This window comes from Neodiprion lecontei, chromosome 2 (assembly GCF_021901455.1).
Source record: "Neodiprion lecontei isolate iyNeoLeco1 chromosome 2, iyNeoLeco1.1, whole genome shotgun sequence".
NCBI lineage: Eukaryota > Metazoa > Arthropoda > Insecta > Hymenoptera > Diprionidae > Neodiprion > Neodiprion lecontei.
Window position 1 is genome coordinate 27,814,665 of NC_060261.1, and position 16,665 is coordinate 27,831,329.

The following is a 16,665-nucleotide window of genomic DNA, read 5'->3' on the forward strand; positions in this document are numbered from 1 at the left end:
CTGATCACAGAATATCTTCATGTCTTCAATGATGTATTAAAAGAACTTTGGGAGTATCTTCAAGTGTGGCATTCACGATGTAAAGTACGCTTGATCAAATCGCGAAATTTCAAAAAAGGTGATAATTAGTTACAAGTTAGCATAGCTTTCAAACTCAGATGACATATGGAAAATCTTCCCATACAAAAGTTTCGCATCTTTGTATGAAATTTCTAAAAATAATAGTTTGCGATTTTCGTGCCCCGTTAAAGTCTAGTTTTGATGAAAACTCTTCGAAAATCTTCAGTAAGAAACTAGTGCCCTAATCAAATTGGCTGAAAGTTTTACACAGCACGTCTTTTTCAATACCAAAGATTGTCTACAAGTTTCGTAGTGGGCGGAAAAGTAATTCAAAAGTTACGAGTAATAGTTTACGTGGAACTGTGAAATCTCTCATCCATACGTACGATAATGTGGCGGTACGAATGGTGAAAGTTATACGATCGGTATTACGACACGCGACACATAGTTGAATTCTTACCTTGGACGAATATGCTTCAAAAGTATTGTCCGGCAGTACGGAACTCACATATCATGTCAGGAATCGCGATAAATGATAAATAAAGTATACTTCTCCAGAAAAAGTCGTCGACTGAGGTTGTAAACAAAACGCGTAACAATTGAAGATCGCCCTCCAGTGCGCAGCAGCGCCACGCGCAGGGTAAGAAAATAGCTTGCCGCGCCGCGAAGTTTGAACCGAATTCCCGCGACTGTGTGAATATTTGTCGATATATCTTCCGAACCACTGCACCGCCCAGTATGAAGTTTTTAGACAACTTTTCGCATTGAAGAAGGCACGCTGTGTATAAATTGTAACCGATTCGATTAGGGCACTTTTCACTTCCGAATAATTTGCGCGCATTTTGCATCAAAACTACACTGAAACGGGGTATGAAAAATCCGAAAAAATACTCTCGAGAAAATCACAAGGGAACCTAAAATTTTTGTCGAAGAACTTTCTTCATGTATCGTCTAGGTTTTAAGCTACGTAGACGCAAAAAATCAGAACATTGTTAAAATCAATATATTGGATGAGTTGTGAAGAAATCGTCTGTCGAAAAAATCTGAAAAAATTCAAAGTTTATCCTTTCAATGTGTCCTTTGATTGTTTATAAAGGCAGTCAGATTAAAACGGGTCAGGGAAACCGACCGTTCGATTTGACGTGGAATGTCCCATACACACACTGTTAAAAATGATTATGAATTTACTAGACATTTACTGTACAAAAGAGGTGTAAATTTACAAATTCAGTGCAGCAACGTAAATCACTATGCATTTGTTTGAAATTTACAATGAAAATTTTTGATTTTACTAAAATTCATAGGAAAAGCACAAAAAAGTAATTTGATTTCACTAAATTTTTTAGTAAATTTATTGGGTTCATAAATTGAATACACAGTAAATGTATGGTGAATTCATTGTTCTGTATCCGAATAAAACTTCTAATACAGTGTAAGAAGTTCCATACAGAAATTTTTAACAGTGCAGTAAATCGATAGAAACAAGCCGACTAAACAGTCTATTTTTAGCGGTTCTTGTTATCATTTAAACAAAGTAATTCAATTTTTCATGCTCATCGTTATAATTTGATGCCAACACTTGTACAGGAAAGTTTGATTTTAAAAACAAAGCTGTCCCTAACACCGCGTAAAATTGCGGATAAGTAATGTACACTTAATGATAACGTGTGTAAAATTGAGCTATTAGCGAGTGCGCGTGCGTTAAAAAAATTCCTACCGTGTAAAACATAACATTTTAATTATCCGCATGCGCCAACGTCATTTTAAACATTCTTCGAAAATAGGAAACGTTTCGCAGGCATCGAAAATCGAACTCTCCCAGCAGGTATTGGAAAAAAGTGATTTCCGACCGAATCCAATACATTTTTTATATCACCATAGCCGATCAAAATTCAAATAGTGAATATCGTCTATTTAGTACAAAATTTTCCACAAATTTTTTCACAACGCCAAAAAATTTTTGTTTCGCGATTAAAAACACAGTCATGAATGAGTAACAAACCAAACGAATCAGAATTACAAATAGGTTGAATATTAGACGTCGACAGAAAAATCGTTTTGCTCGGAAGTTTTTTAAAAAAAAAAGAAAAAGAAAAACGAAAACGACTTGCATTTGCAAAATATTCAACGTCTTCGAACATGGACATTAGTCGAGTTGAAGCGACAAATTTGAGTAAACTCCCCAAAAATCGTAATGAGTTAACGACGGTAAAGAATCAGTAATCCCGTGATACTCGAGATCGACTGCCGAGTATAAATCCGACGTTTTGAAGAAAGGCATATCGCCAGGGCCGAAGCGCGTAGCCCCCTCATCTCGCGGACCGGGCGGCGCGTGGCTGGTGCCCCCATTAAGAGATTACATTATGACTTTACGCTGTACATATACGTATGTATTGTAAGTACATGCGGACGTTACGTACATATGTACGAGGCTCACTCCCCGTTCGGCTAGGTATAGAAGCGCGCAGAGTTAACTGTACGTACCCTCATCCCCGTCGCTACCCATTGTACGCGAAAGAGGGATTCATACATGCAGATAAATATGTTTTTATACAAAAAGTCGCCCACCCCCGCTCGCTGCAGAGCGGCATACAAACACGGTCATCATATGATTACATGGTACACTCTCCGAGAGGCCGACTCCGGCTCTCTTCTCTATAATATGCATTATACACACTCGGCGAATGAGTGCGTGGGTGGGCGTAGTAGCGTGTCGGTGTATATACAGGCATTACCAAATGAAATATCTTTACGAAGCACACGAATTGTATGCTACGTAATATACTGCTGCAGGGTTCGCCGACCCACCTGACCCGCGAAAAGATTCAAAAGACTCCGCGAGATATTCACGGTACAAGCGAGAGTACAAGAATTTATATTTTCAAATCGCATTGCATTATGTTGTTGAGAGAAATTGTTCTGCCACTCTGTCTCAACGGTAGAATTTCAATCCAGCGAGCCGATTGATAAGTGATGCCAATTTTATCCAAACTCTTAAGTTTGAATCGAGTTGATCGCTATTTGTTGAACTATGTGAAACACTTGGGTCATTTAATTTGAACGAGGTTTCAATCAAATCGTGAATCACATTGACTCGCTCATTTTTGTACAGTAAATACGTGAAGGTCTCCTGGCCTATAAGAAATATAAATGGAAATGATTTCTATCCATCCTGAAGTCAGTTATACAGAATTGTAGGGAAATTTTCAAGAACCACAATAGCACAAATTGATTAAACTGTTGCACCGTATTGCAATAATGAAACGAGTAATCGAATTTCACGCCTGCGAGAATCTTGAAGGCAATAGGGAAGCACGAAGTTGCTTTCGTTTTTTCTCTCTCGTGTTTTTTTCTCTCTCTCTCTCTCTCTTTTCTCTTCTCATTCTGTTGGAAAGCGATGGAGAGGAGACGCGTATTCCGGTATTCCATTTTATTATTGCAGGGAGTATTTCTTGATTTTTATGAAGCAAACGAGAACCGGCGTTCTCGTCGGATCACTTAATAGATTGCTCCATTATTTTTATTTGAATTCTTCTTTCATTTCTCTCCTTCTAATCGACTCGGCCCATCTTCGCGCTGCAACGATCGCGATTCTGGACGAATTCGGACGAACCGAACGGCTTCGCACCGGCTATTTTTTAAATTTATTCCTTTCTTTTGCTATGGAATTTTTTCACCGTTTCAGGTTTAATGGATTAACAAAAATTAGGTCCTTTGAATCTTTGAATGATGGGAAAAGTGGGAAAGTAATTTGAAAATGAGGTTCGTTTCGTACTACAGAAATGGTAGAAGAACGCTGATGATCGTGGTTTATGATATTTTATACCGTTGGCGCGGGCCGCATAACGAGGCTCGATGTTGTACAGCAGAAACAGACACATATAACTGCAGAAACAATGGGCCATTGTTTAGCACGCTGTCCGGCCGAATATTCCAATACGCCAACCAGCTGGAAAACTGAAAAAACTGGAAAACTGAGACCCTGAAAGGCCGAAACTCGGTGTAACAGAGAACAGGGAACACGGAACAGCATTCATTCGCAATTCGCGCTCTAGCCTCGCCTCCAGCAGACGCGGCGCCCAAACAGTTGTTTGTTGGACTCCACTCTTCACGTCGAGAAAATACCGGATGAGTGGATACCCTCGAAATTATACGCCGGACAATACAACCGTTGTACGACGGCAGCCAAGTACGATTTCTCCAGTTCGATATCCCTTTCTCGCTGAACTGTGATCTCAATCCTCGGTATGGATGTTTTCAAGAAATTTTTTATGCAATAACTCAGAACCAAACAAGGTACCAACAAAGTGTAGCCTTATGGAAGCGATGCCAGAAGTTAGGAAACCAATTTCTGTTAAGGTCATACGAAGCTTGGCAATCTCTTTTAATAAATCAAGTTGGAAATGGAATCGAAGAATTTCATTCTCTATGAGATAAGACATAGCCACCATGGTATGTTCTAAGAGTTCGTTCACGTTAGATAAAGCGTCTCGAATTCGTCTAGAACTTGTACAATACGCATTGATCTGATTTTTAGAGACCTTCATTATCGATTACCAATTCATTACATTCGTCCGTTGAAAAATGGTAATACCATTGGCAAGTCTTCTGGCGTGGTCAGATTGAAATGAAACCAGTTACTTTACAACAAGAAACTATAATGGTTTAAAAAACGTATGACTGGACAACTCATTTCTTCAATACCCGACGAACTTTTCGCGGTAATGACGCGTCTTCTACCCTACAACCTCTTGTTGCTTTTCCGAAGCATGCGGTCACAGTTCGATGGAATATAAGCAGGATTGGAATGAGATGGGAAGGCAAAGAAAAGGCTGAGATCGGGTGAAACAAGTACGATAATGAAAATTGACAACGGCAAAGGAGAGTATCACGTCACATCGTCGGTTTGCCCGAGGATAGGTACCCCGTCGGAGACACGTCTAAGTATAGTCATATGTTATTCCTGTTTCACATAGAAGCCCCCGACAGCGGGAGAGGATCCGTAGAGTAATAATAATAACTTTGACGTACGAGGAGATATTCGCAGATACATATCTACATATAATAAGCCCGAGGCTGCGTCGCGTTACGGTACAGAGACATAAACGCGGCGACATAGTCATGTACCAGCCTAACGTTGGGGCGCAACGCGGCCCGATACGTAGGTAGGCACGATACAGCGATATACACGAGTGAGTGGCCATATTATACAAACGACATAGCTTCCCGGCAATAGCTCGCTACCCCCTCCCCGATGCACCCTTGTCCCGATACGTACGTATACCTCCAGAGCAGCACACATCCCCCGCGAGTTATAGTAGTTCGCTCAGGAACCCACCTACAATTACCAGCCCGCACCAACCATTGGCATCAAACCAGCCCCTGTATTGCCTACCTATATCTTTCGGTTGTAGTTTATACCATGCACTGTATCGCTCCGCCTTCGCAAAATGCATACTGGGTGTTCCTTCGTTCGTTATCTGTCACTTGGCACACCTTCAGTGGTCATGCGATTATCCGATTAGACGTTACCAACCATCCGTCAATCATTGGTGACGACGGTCTGTGATCGGATCCATGCAACCTGCTGATCGGATTACGGTCCCGATGTCGTTTACGAAAAGTTGCAAGGTCCACGTCCCCGACGCCGTGACACAAGAACAATGACAATGAAGGAGCGCAGTGCTGCTCCTTGGAGTCATGGAGTTTGTTGCGTATATTACCACATACGGGCCACCCAGTAGGGTAGGAGACAGGCAGAAACGGTAGCGTGCTGATATGACAATGAATTGATATGTTCCTTTTCGAGGCACCCCCTCCTTCCGTTTTCTCCTCTACCCCGCCCCCACAATAGCTCGACAATGGCGGGCGGCGCACATCTGTAGGTACTGAGAAACAATGAACTGTGAGCTGTATATGCGATTGTGGACGCTGGATAGCATTGTATAATATACTCTGTTGTTCCTTTCCCATCCCCTCGTTTCCCCTGACATCTATACCCCCACCGTGTACCTCGATCCAATGGTCGACTTTGCTTGGGCCTTTATTTTTGTAAAATATGTGTGTTCCAGACTGTGATTGCCTGCATGTTCGCGTATGCTGGCGCATAGCTCTACTTCTTCTTCCAGGGCTATGTATGGTTATGAATGAATCAAATGCTTGGCCAGATTAATCAATCTTCGTCACAGTATTGGTCAAGGGATCGAACGAGTGTCAAACTGCATCTCCGTTGGCATCCAAGGCCTTTGTTGTCATTCAATTTGTCGCAAAAAAAATCACTATAACGCAAAATACGGTGTTTCGTTGGAATGGTCGATTGTGGAAAACGTTGTATCCACCATCCAAAATTATCTTTTGAACAAGCTCCCAACAATTACGGTTCAATGAGACGAAATTGTGTGATGATCAAGGAACTATTGGGTTGGCATAATTAATTACTTTGTTGAACAGCTGGGTCGCCTTGATCGGTGTTTGAGTAAAGACATGGACGTTCAATGGGTAGGACTGAACATGGGAATTTAGTACCTCTAGGCTTACCTGTTATCATCGTTGGAACTAATTGCCACGTAATGAAGTTGAGAGAGAAGCGTCCTAATTAAAGAAATGCAACAGGTGCCATAGTCATGTGAAGCTGGCAAATTATAGTAATCTTGTTATACACGATTTTGAGTTACCGCAGATAATCAAATAGCAGTGAGCACTAAACGCTGAGATGTGCGATACGACAAGAATGTGAAATATTTGAAATCGTGGTTGGAAGGATAAACTGGAATACAGATAGCAGCTGAGAATAGGGATCGACTTGAACGTCTCTGCTCACTCCTCCCTTCCTCACTCACTCCGAGCAGGCGGAACGAACTTTGAAGTTTCCCACAACTGCCGACAAAAGGAGAGAATAATAAGCTAATCCAAGCTGAGCGAGTTGCAGAGTCGCGAGTTTCCGAGATTACCCTACCTTCGCCAAACCCACGTTACCGAAGTAATAGGGATGATTACGGTTGCAGACCGCGCCTTGTCTCTCCACCCTCATTTGAAACAACGAACCCGTTACATATCTCATTGGGATTGATGAATGTGAGGTTTGAAACTGGAATTAGAAGCCAATCATTCGACTTTCGAGTCAGACTGACTTATACTCTGCACATCTTGCTGAGAAACTTTTCACGCCGATCAATCATGACAAACGAACATATGTATGTGAGGTGCTGACTTCGCTTTTTACGATTGGGCAGATCGATTATGACATTTTGATATTCTCGAATAACATTGACGTCGACGGAAAAGAATCTCCGATCAAGTATTTTCGAAATCGTAACGCTATAGAGCCGAATTTTCCTCTACAAAGGTTGAACCAAAAATAAGAAAGCAACACACATCACTCCGTATAAACATACGTAGATATTTCATCGAAATACCAGTCTGTGCCGTTGCGTAACTTGCGCGTTTCTCCGTGGATTTGCTGGAGTAAAGGTGGAGCGTGGGGCCAGGGGATGATTTGGAGTGAGGAATTGGCGGCGGCGTCGGCGTCGGCGAGTAGGAGGGTGTGGGGTGGTGGGTGGCAGGAGGGAGGAGCCCGGTTGGTAAATGGAACAACGCGGCATAGAGGCTTGATTAAAATATTAATTGAGATGGAAATAATGATTCGATGCACGCCGATGAATTCAACCTATTGCCCTGTACCATCCTGCGACTTCGGATGACGTAACGACGACCTTTCAATACCTTTCAAGTCCATTGTGGCGGTTTTGAACACGGGCCGAATTACGAGAATCATGAAATCTCTTTGCTGACTACCCCAGCCAAACGGATATCTCTCCCAACCGCGCCCTCGTCCGGTGGGCCAATCATAAGCTAGGTCCTAGAGGTGGAAGAACAGCTCCTTAACAAAGTGACAAAAAGTATTCTCATACTTGTGCATCCTTTTCCATGGTTGTTGCAAGATGCAGAACGTCTCTTTCCTGTCATCCCAACCACCGTACATCGACGAATAGAAGACACTGCACACATGCATGTACCTGCTGGCCCTTCGCCCACTTTTTTAAAGTAATTGCGAGATATGGAGCGACAGTTGTAGCTTTTAGTATAAGTTTTCAATGTCTAGTGGATACGGGATTAGATTCGGTACTTGAAATTTTATCGCCCAATGATCTCATCATCATTCCAGAAGTAGTCACATCAATGTCTCTTCGGTGTATTCAAGTTTCGGCAGGGGCTCTTAAACACCGGATAAGCCCCTCTGAAGTACCCCTAACTTGTCCACTAGGCACAATACTCCGGGTGCCCCTTTCGGGCCGATTTCCTACTCCCCATCAACTGGCAGTTCACCCTTAAGCGTAAACTGAATCAACTACAACATCAAACTCGATGAAAACTAATCTTTCGCTATGCCCATGGTGCATCCATATGCTTCAACGCGAGTCCGTCGACGATCAGAAACTATTTATTAACTCCGTAATGGGTATGACGGGATATTGTGAAGGGGATGCTTGCTACGGCGTCCAGTGGTGTGTTCACCCGCAGAGAATTACTGGGACGATTTCTTCCTACGGCAAACCCTGATCCTGTTCATTGCGGCACGTGACCGTACGTGGCGGAGGCTCGACCTATTAATACCCATTCGCATTGTAGTTGGGCGCTCAGTTAGACGTTACTCACTAAATTGCACAGGCACCGATTACCTCGAGAATATTGAGGGGGGAGAAGAGTCAGGAAGATTTTACGCACGAACGAACCGGTTTCTGAATGTAGTTTATCATAGTACTATCCTCCTATTTGCACCGTACGTACTAGTGCACAATAAAGTATCGTGATATTGGACTTGAGCACCTGTAGGGGAGACCGGTGTCAATTTTAGCTAATGGCTATCGTAAGAGAGACGATTGGCCCGCTATTTTTTGGGTAATATCAAGACTCGTTACACTCTCTTCACAGTCATCTTCCCGGCTAATATCGACCGACGAATTGAGAAATTTGTGCAAATCGTTTTTGCGTGGCATCCAAATATGTGTTTTTAGCCGCCCAAAGTAAATATTCTCAGACGCAAGTCTGAATGTAGAGTTTATATGTTAATTCTTGTATGGTACTTTCATACGCTTATCAATTATAACACTATTCCTAACAAATTATTTGTCCTATACACATCTGCTTACATAATTCAGGTATTTTCATACGTGAATACTGTATAATCAGGTCTACATTTTTCTGCTAAGACTAGTAAAGCTTATAGTAAAGGTTGACTGGCGGCAGTTTTAGGCGTAAATCACGACCCTCGTTGCGCTTTGCTTCAAGCAAACAGCCAGTCTCTGCATACCATAAATTTTAGACGAAAAACTTGTTCCAAAATTTCACTGATAAAATAGTATCTCACTGCCGTTAGTGTACTGTAAAAAAACATTTGTTAAAATGAAAGAAAATATTATTGCAATGATTCTCCCATGAATTCTTCAGTGATACAATTAACACCAAGCCTGTTATAATTGACACAGATGCGGTTCAAATCAAGTGACAGCAAAAACTATGTTAGAATTGAACATATTGAGGCACCGAAACATATGAGAATAACAGTGCTAACGTCATCGACGAAGATCATTAACGTTTATCGTTCACATTATTAATATCTGTTCTGAAAATTGGTCAAACTTGAGTTAATTTAATCAATTACTCAACTTAAACGGTAACTTGATGGTAATGAATTTTAAAAAAAAATCCGAGTTATGATGACAGTTACGATAAAATGACGGTTAGTTACAAAAATGTTATTCAAAAAAAGATATACATTTGTTTCATTGCAAACCCACCATAAACTTCGTTTGTTCCCATGTACTGTTCTTATTCCAAATAGAATGTAGTTCCACAGCTCAATGTAATAAAATATTAATCCAAGTAAGTCAATTCGTGACCATGTATTCCCATTAAGTAAGTAAAAAAAAGTAGCATCAATAATGTTATTCATACATCGCAGACAGTCAGCCTTAATCTAATTGAGTAATTTAATCCAGTGTTCAATGTGAAAAATGTGGTGCTCAAATTGGCTAGCCAGAACTACAACAGACAGTTTCACCAATTGATTCGAAAATTTAGCATCACGTCGAATTAGATTGATCGTGTTGAACTTATACGAAATCATAGTTTTGTAAGGGTAAATACGAATGGTAAACACATATAGAGAGCGAGTAGGTGAGACTTAGGTGAGGATTACGGCAGTCTAGCAGTCAGTCGGTCGTCAAACGTTCACACGTAAAGATTAGTATCTATAACGCTTGGTCAATCAATATGTAAAAGTTTTATTGTATCATTGTTATTGTCTTGATTATCCTTTCCTATTTAATTATCACGTCGACGAAACCTGTCGAGAATTTTTATTATAAAGTGAACGTGACCGACTCACCAACAACGCTTCTCGCGAAAAGATAAGTTTTCGATTAAATTGTACTCCTGTCGATGTAAAAAGAATTCGTCTCTATATATTGAGGCATGTTTAAAATTTAGGAAGATTCACTGTAGTTTACAAATATTTTTTGATGTATGTATCGTGTGAATGGGAGTGAATGAATTATCGAAATGCTGAAGAAACGTAAGATTTGACCTGAACCATCACGAATAACGTTGATGTGAAATGAATAGTAGATGTATTATGCTTTACGATTTATTCACCATTCTTTCGTGAATCAATAAATTCATTACAGTCTGTAAAAGTTCACCCCGAAATACTTCTTGCAGTCTCAATGGGCTGGCGATCGAATATTATCTACCGCCCAACCGTAAAAACCAATTTCCAATTCGTGCGATGGAATGTTGTTTGAAACAGGCAAATAGTTGATCAGATGAACCGACGTTCATTCACCTGTTAATAAAATACTTTGGTTAACCAGCCGGTAATCGGATGATTTACTTGATCTCGTGAACAAATACACGCGCGAATGCTTCCGGAAATCCTCTAAACAAGCGCACACAGCAGGCGAGCAAGGGACTTCGATGATGGAGACGATTCGCACCGCGACTAGCTGATTAATTACAACCCCTACCGACCCCCTCCGTTTTTCGTGACGACGACGGTTTCGGGGGTAGCGCCAAAAAGCACAGTGGTTTGGGCTCGCGGCTCGGTGGGACGGGGACAAACAGGATTCATTACCGAACTGGTTTCAAAAGAGACGCGAGGTGCGCGGCGAAGGGCGAAAGAGCGAGAGAGAGAGACCGAGAGAGAGAGAGAGAGGTGGGGGTGGAGGGCGGAGGGTTGCCGTTTGATACCGGACGGGTAAAACGGATTCATTAGCACGTAGCAGATGTGGCTCGTCGACGACTGCGCGCCCTGGTTCTCCTCTGCAGCTTCCAGCTCGTCGACGCGAATTATCGCCACGCCATCGACGAATTCTCGTCGACCGTTGGCTGGTACCATTTTCACCATCGCAAATTACGACGCTCTTCGAGCTGATTCGATCACTGGACACCTGATCCTGCCTGGCGGTTTGCGTTACTTTCCCGTTGAATATCTTACCATTTACTTATTTGCACTCAGGTTTCTCAATAATTTTTCGAAAAATATGACAGACCATTTGATGAAATGAAGTCATATATCTGTGGAATTGTTCAGAAGGGATGGGAAAAGATTTGTAATTTGGAAATAACTGAGAATCTTCTAAAAAGTTCGGATCGTTTCAAGTTCTTGCATTTGCTATGTTTATTTTCGAATGGCACGTAATTGAAAAACTCCTTCAAGAATTTTGATAACGAGATTTTTCAGAGTAAATTACGAAATTTCGAAAACATTGTTTGAAAAATACAACGAAATTGTATTTTTTCACGCATGACTTAAATTTTAAACGCAAAGGTAGCCAAAAACTCAAGAAATCGTCACTTTTTATTGCGAAGTTTGTTCGACATAATTGAATCAAAATGAATTGGTTAGCGACGAAGGTTTGTATCCTAATTACAGAATAATTTGATACGAGAAAACTAAGTAGAATTAGAATCAACTTCCTTATAAACTTTGTAGAAGACACGATGTAGAATCGCAGCTGGGTAAAAAATGTTGCAAGATTTGTAGCACCCAGACTTGACCTGTAAAAAATTTCTAGATTCATGTTCATAAAAATTGGCTAGCTAATTTTTCCCTTTTAAAAGAATTCGCACGAGTCTACAGAAGTGCTATTATAATTTTTGTTACAAAAATTTTTATCGACGCGATGAACTCCACTTTGGAATGGTGTTTAAAAATAAAGTAATGTATGATTTTGAGAAGCGAAAGCTCAACTTTGACACCGAAGTCGAGTTTCACGAGCGGTCTTTAGAAGCGGTTCTCGAGGCGAATCGCGAGGGAAGGAGAGTGGATTTTGTTCAAAGATGCGGCTGCCGGATGGGAGGGGGCGACTCTTTGGTCGTTGGGTGAATATTGAAAGGCGGCTTAGCCAGGTAATTAACGATATTTCACCGGTAATTAAACACATCCAATCTCCGGCAAAGGGTGGAGAGAAGTTAGACCGCCAATGTCTACCGGCTAAGACTCTCCGTCGGTCCAGGTTTTCAATACCTGATGCTGCGCTCCAGGACCACCCTTTCCCTCCATTCACTCGTCTCCAACCGCGCGCCGCGTTCCCGTGGCAGCGACCGCTGCAGCCAGCCTATTTGCTTTTTAGCAAATCTCCGTGGAAATATACCTACGCTGCACGTTCGCCAACTATGTATCTCACCTTTCAAATCCCTTTGACCAGAAGTTGTGCACTGCACGGCTTTAATTAATATTGAATATCACGTCCCTGCGCCGTAATGCCAACCCTCTCATTCTATCCTGATTTCTCTTGTCAATTGCTAAGGAAACACGTAAGGCTTGAGAAATAGTTTAATACCGGTGATGAAGATCAGACCGAAAAAATTTAAGAAGTTATTCGTCAAGTTTTATGTAGCTTTGAAAAACTTTAATCAGTTTACCTTCTTCTACAAGCACTACCTTCGGTGTTCATAAATTTGTTGATTCATGTTGTTCTTATAATGTTTGGAATATCTAATTGTGTGCAATTTTATGCAAGGCGTTGCAGTCAAATTGATTTTACTCTTAATGTAGTAGAAATTGTGGAAAATCCCAGGCGGATTGATCGACGAATCCAAGGCTGACAATTTCTGTCAATAGGTTGGTACAAATTTGAATGAATTGTGTAAATAATTGGATTAGGTTTCAATTGTGACATATCAAAGGAATATGAAAACGAAGTTAGAATGTGTTTACGAACTTCAGCGTGTACAATTTATCACTAAATTAACGAGTTTAAAAAATATAGGTATCTTAAAGAATATTGATGGCCATGAATACCCAAAAAATCTCACCTCGTCCCTTAGATTATCATCCGTATTTTCACATTCTTTCAGATGGATATCTCGATTATTTCATCCATCAGTCATATAATATTCACTAAAATCTAATGGTCCGTGAAACCAGAATATTCAAATTGTTTGCATCACGCTTCGCATCCTTTATTGATCAAACCTCTCCGATCATTTCTCCAGATCGGAATCTATTCGTTCTCATTTCAGACTTTTAACTCACATATCACGTCGGCCACAAAATTCAAACAGCATAGCGTGTTTCGATTTTGCTAAGTTTCGTTATTTTTCACCACATGCAAAAGCCGTGCAAGTTTTTATTGTGCGCCCAAAACGTGTAGATTTCCTGCTCGATGAACCCTGATGCACAGTAGAAAGACGCTGAATTGTATCCGCGCAAATGAATATCGTTGAGCATCAATCAAGGAGCCTGTTATACATTCGTAGAATCATTGATCCTCGGTCTCTTTATGCGCTAATGACTCACGTATGCGTAACCACGCGCATGCACACCTGTATCGGTAAGTTCCATACAGGTTAATTAGCAAAATGTGTTTAGGGAGTTGCCGGTTATACGCGGCCCCGTGGCCTCTGCGGTATTTCTACTCCCCGAGGCGGGAGGGTGGTTTTAATTACCCCTTCCATTACAGGAAAACCAACCCCGTTAGCGGATTCATTTAGTCACATTACCCGCCCCCTTCTTTCCACCCCTTCATCTTCCTCTCTCGGCGCACATTTGTATGGATACACGCGACCTGCGTCTCTCCCTCACTCAAACAATCCGCCTCTCTCTGTCCTGGCATGGAGTATACGAGTAGATGCACGGCACACCGACCCAGTCTGGAACCATCCGCTGTAGAACTATCCCTGGAATTGATACGGTATAAGCTCTGTCGAGTATTCCGCTAACCGTTACACCGGTACCAGTCAGAACGTATCGAACCTTGTTTCGACAAGTGATGTATAGGTAATACGACCACATATTCGTCGACCATTTTGTACGCAAAGTTGCCGTTCCTGGATTTCGCGAAATGGCGTATAATCATTGCGAGAACTTGAACCGACCTCCGACCAAGTTCAAGCACCCCATTGCCGTACTAATTTAGTGTTATCACCGCGTTGTTCTCATTGTCGGTATATCACAATTGCCGAAATGGTGGGATTTTGCAATGACCTTGAGATGGCTCGAACCAAGTATAAAAATCAGCCCGATCTTCAAATGTGTATCTTCAAACCATAGAAGAAAAATCGAATGCTGCCAATGAGTTACCTTTTATTTGATCGCTCGTCGAAACTTCATCTCAACTATTGGGTAAATCATAATTGAATTTGGCATCAAGATCTCAACAAGTTGAACGCTGAAGGTTAAGTGGACGGATTCGACGATGGTTGCCTCCAGTTTTTCAACGTCACGCAGCTTTTCAATGTCCCTAATCGCTCTCGTCGGGATAATTGGGTACTCTCGAGGGTCGACCTTGGAAAGGACTCACTCGTACTTGAATGACCAAAGATGTTTCGTGAATGTCAAGATGCTCGGATGCGGAGATCCGCGGTAAGATTGGATGATTGACTCCTTGGGGTTGATAAAGGAATCCTACAGTCCCTTTTTCACGGTTGTTTGCCGTATTACCGGGTACACTTTAGGATCAAAACTAAGGCAGGCTTCGAGTGTCAGCGCAGAGTGTATTTGTTGAATTCCGCTATATTAGCAATCATAAAGGAATTGAGATTGATTCAAGAATTGAAGCTTGATCGTACTTTCTTGAATCCACCTTATACTAGCCAGGATTTCCATTAAAAATTAAAGCTCTCAGTGCGTTTGTCACAATTGAAACATGCAATAAATTATACTTTGCACTACTTTGATGTGGCTTCACCGAAAAAAATTAGCTACGAATGCATGAAGAAAAAAATTTTCACTCCACTAGAAAGAAGTACATCCTACCGACATCTTGGAAACACGTCCCCGACAAAATGACATCCTAATTGCTTGTCTTGAGACGTAAACCTACTCCATAATAATGATGGTCTGTTTCTATGGAGTGCAGCCATTTAAATATTCACCAACTCTCCGGACACCCTATGCACAAATATGACGGTGGACAAGCGAACACACAGACTCTATATGTATGTATACATATGTATCGTATGCACCGGCATACCAACTCGTATATCGTACATGCATGGGTGCCGCGAGAGATTACAAAACATGCCTAGATTAATCTTTTCTCATTCCCAACTCCTACCCTGTTACGAGCTCCCAACTCCAGCCTCCCACGTCGCGGCGCTGTACATATACGTACTTCCTCTATTCTTCGAAGACTGCAACTGCACGATTCGCACTGCGAGAAACCAAAACCTGATGCGCTGTACCAAGAAGCGGATTTAACCATCTTCTGCGCTCCTCGCATGTCTGTTTTTAACCCTGTGCCCTGTGATAAGGTACGTGATTTTATCGTATGTGATACGAACACGCAGAAGACACTCGAAGTAAATCCGAGTAAGCCAAGTTACGCGAGAATTTTTCGTCGCAATCCCAACTGGAGGAAAAGAAACTATGGACAGAAAACGACTACATCAATCTCATACATTATGACCAAATATCGTCTTCTAAAAGTATAACCGAGGATATTTTATCGTCTGTGAAAAATATGACATTGTCTGTCGGTACCAACTTTAACTATCAAGACAACCGTTTGTAACCAAATGCATTTTCTACGAAACCCTGACATGGATGGTCCTTCTGTAAGTCAAGCTTAACTTCTGGAAATGAAAAATTATTGAGTAACAAAATGCACTGTAGTGTATTCCAAGCCAATTATTGACAAAGTCGTGCAAGTGGCTTGCGGTATGAAGTCGACCATGTCTAGTGTAGCACCATCCGCATCCGTCAACATGATGACTGTTGAAGACCCATGTTCTGGAATCGCGAACAGATACGAAATACTGAATACTCATCCTCATACTAACTACATTATGGTAATTGTTCCCAAACGTTACGGTGAACCATCAATGTCACACGGAATGAAGTGATTCTGAAACGATAAGGAGTGTCCCTATAATTCGGAAATGAAACGGTTTCATGACTCACCATAGGTGATTTCCGGGTGAACTCAATTATGAGTGTCACATCACTTGACTTTTTAAATATCACGGATTTCGCATACAAAACCTCGACTTTCATCATGTGGCATAGTAAATTAAACTCACAATCAGTCACGTCGTAGTCTTCAAATATCATAAATTGACGCATTTTCAGATCATTTTCCACCTCGCAATTTTAAAATTCAT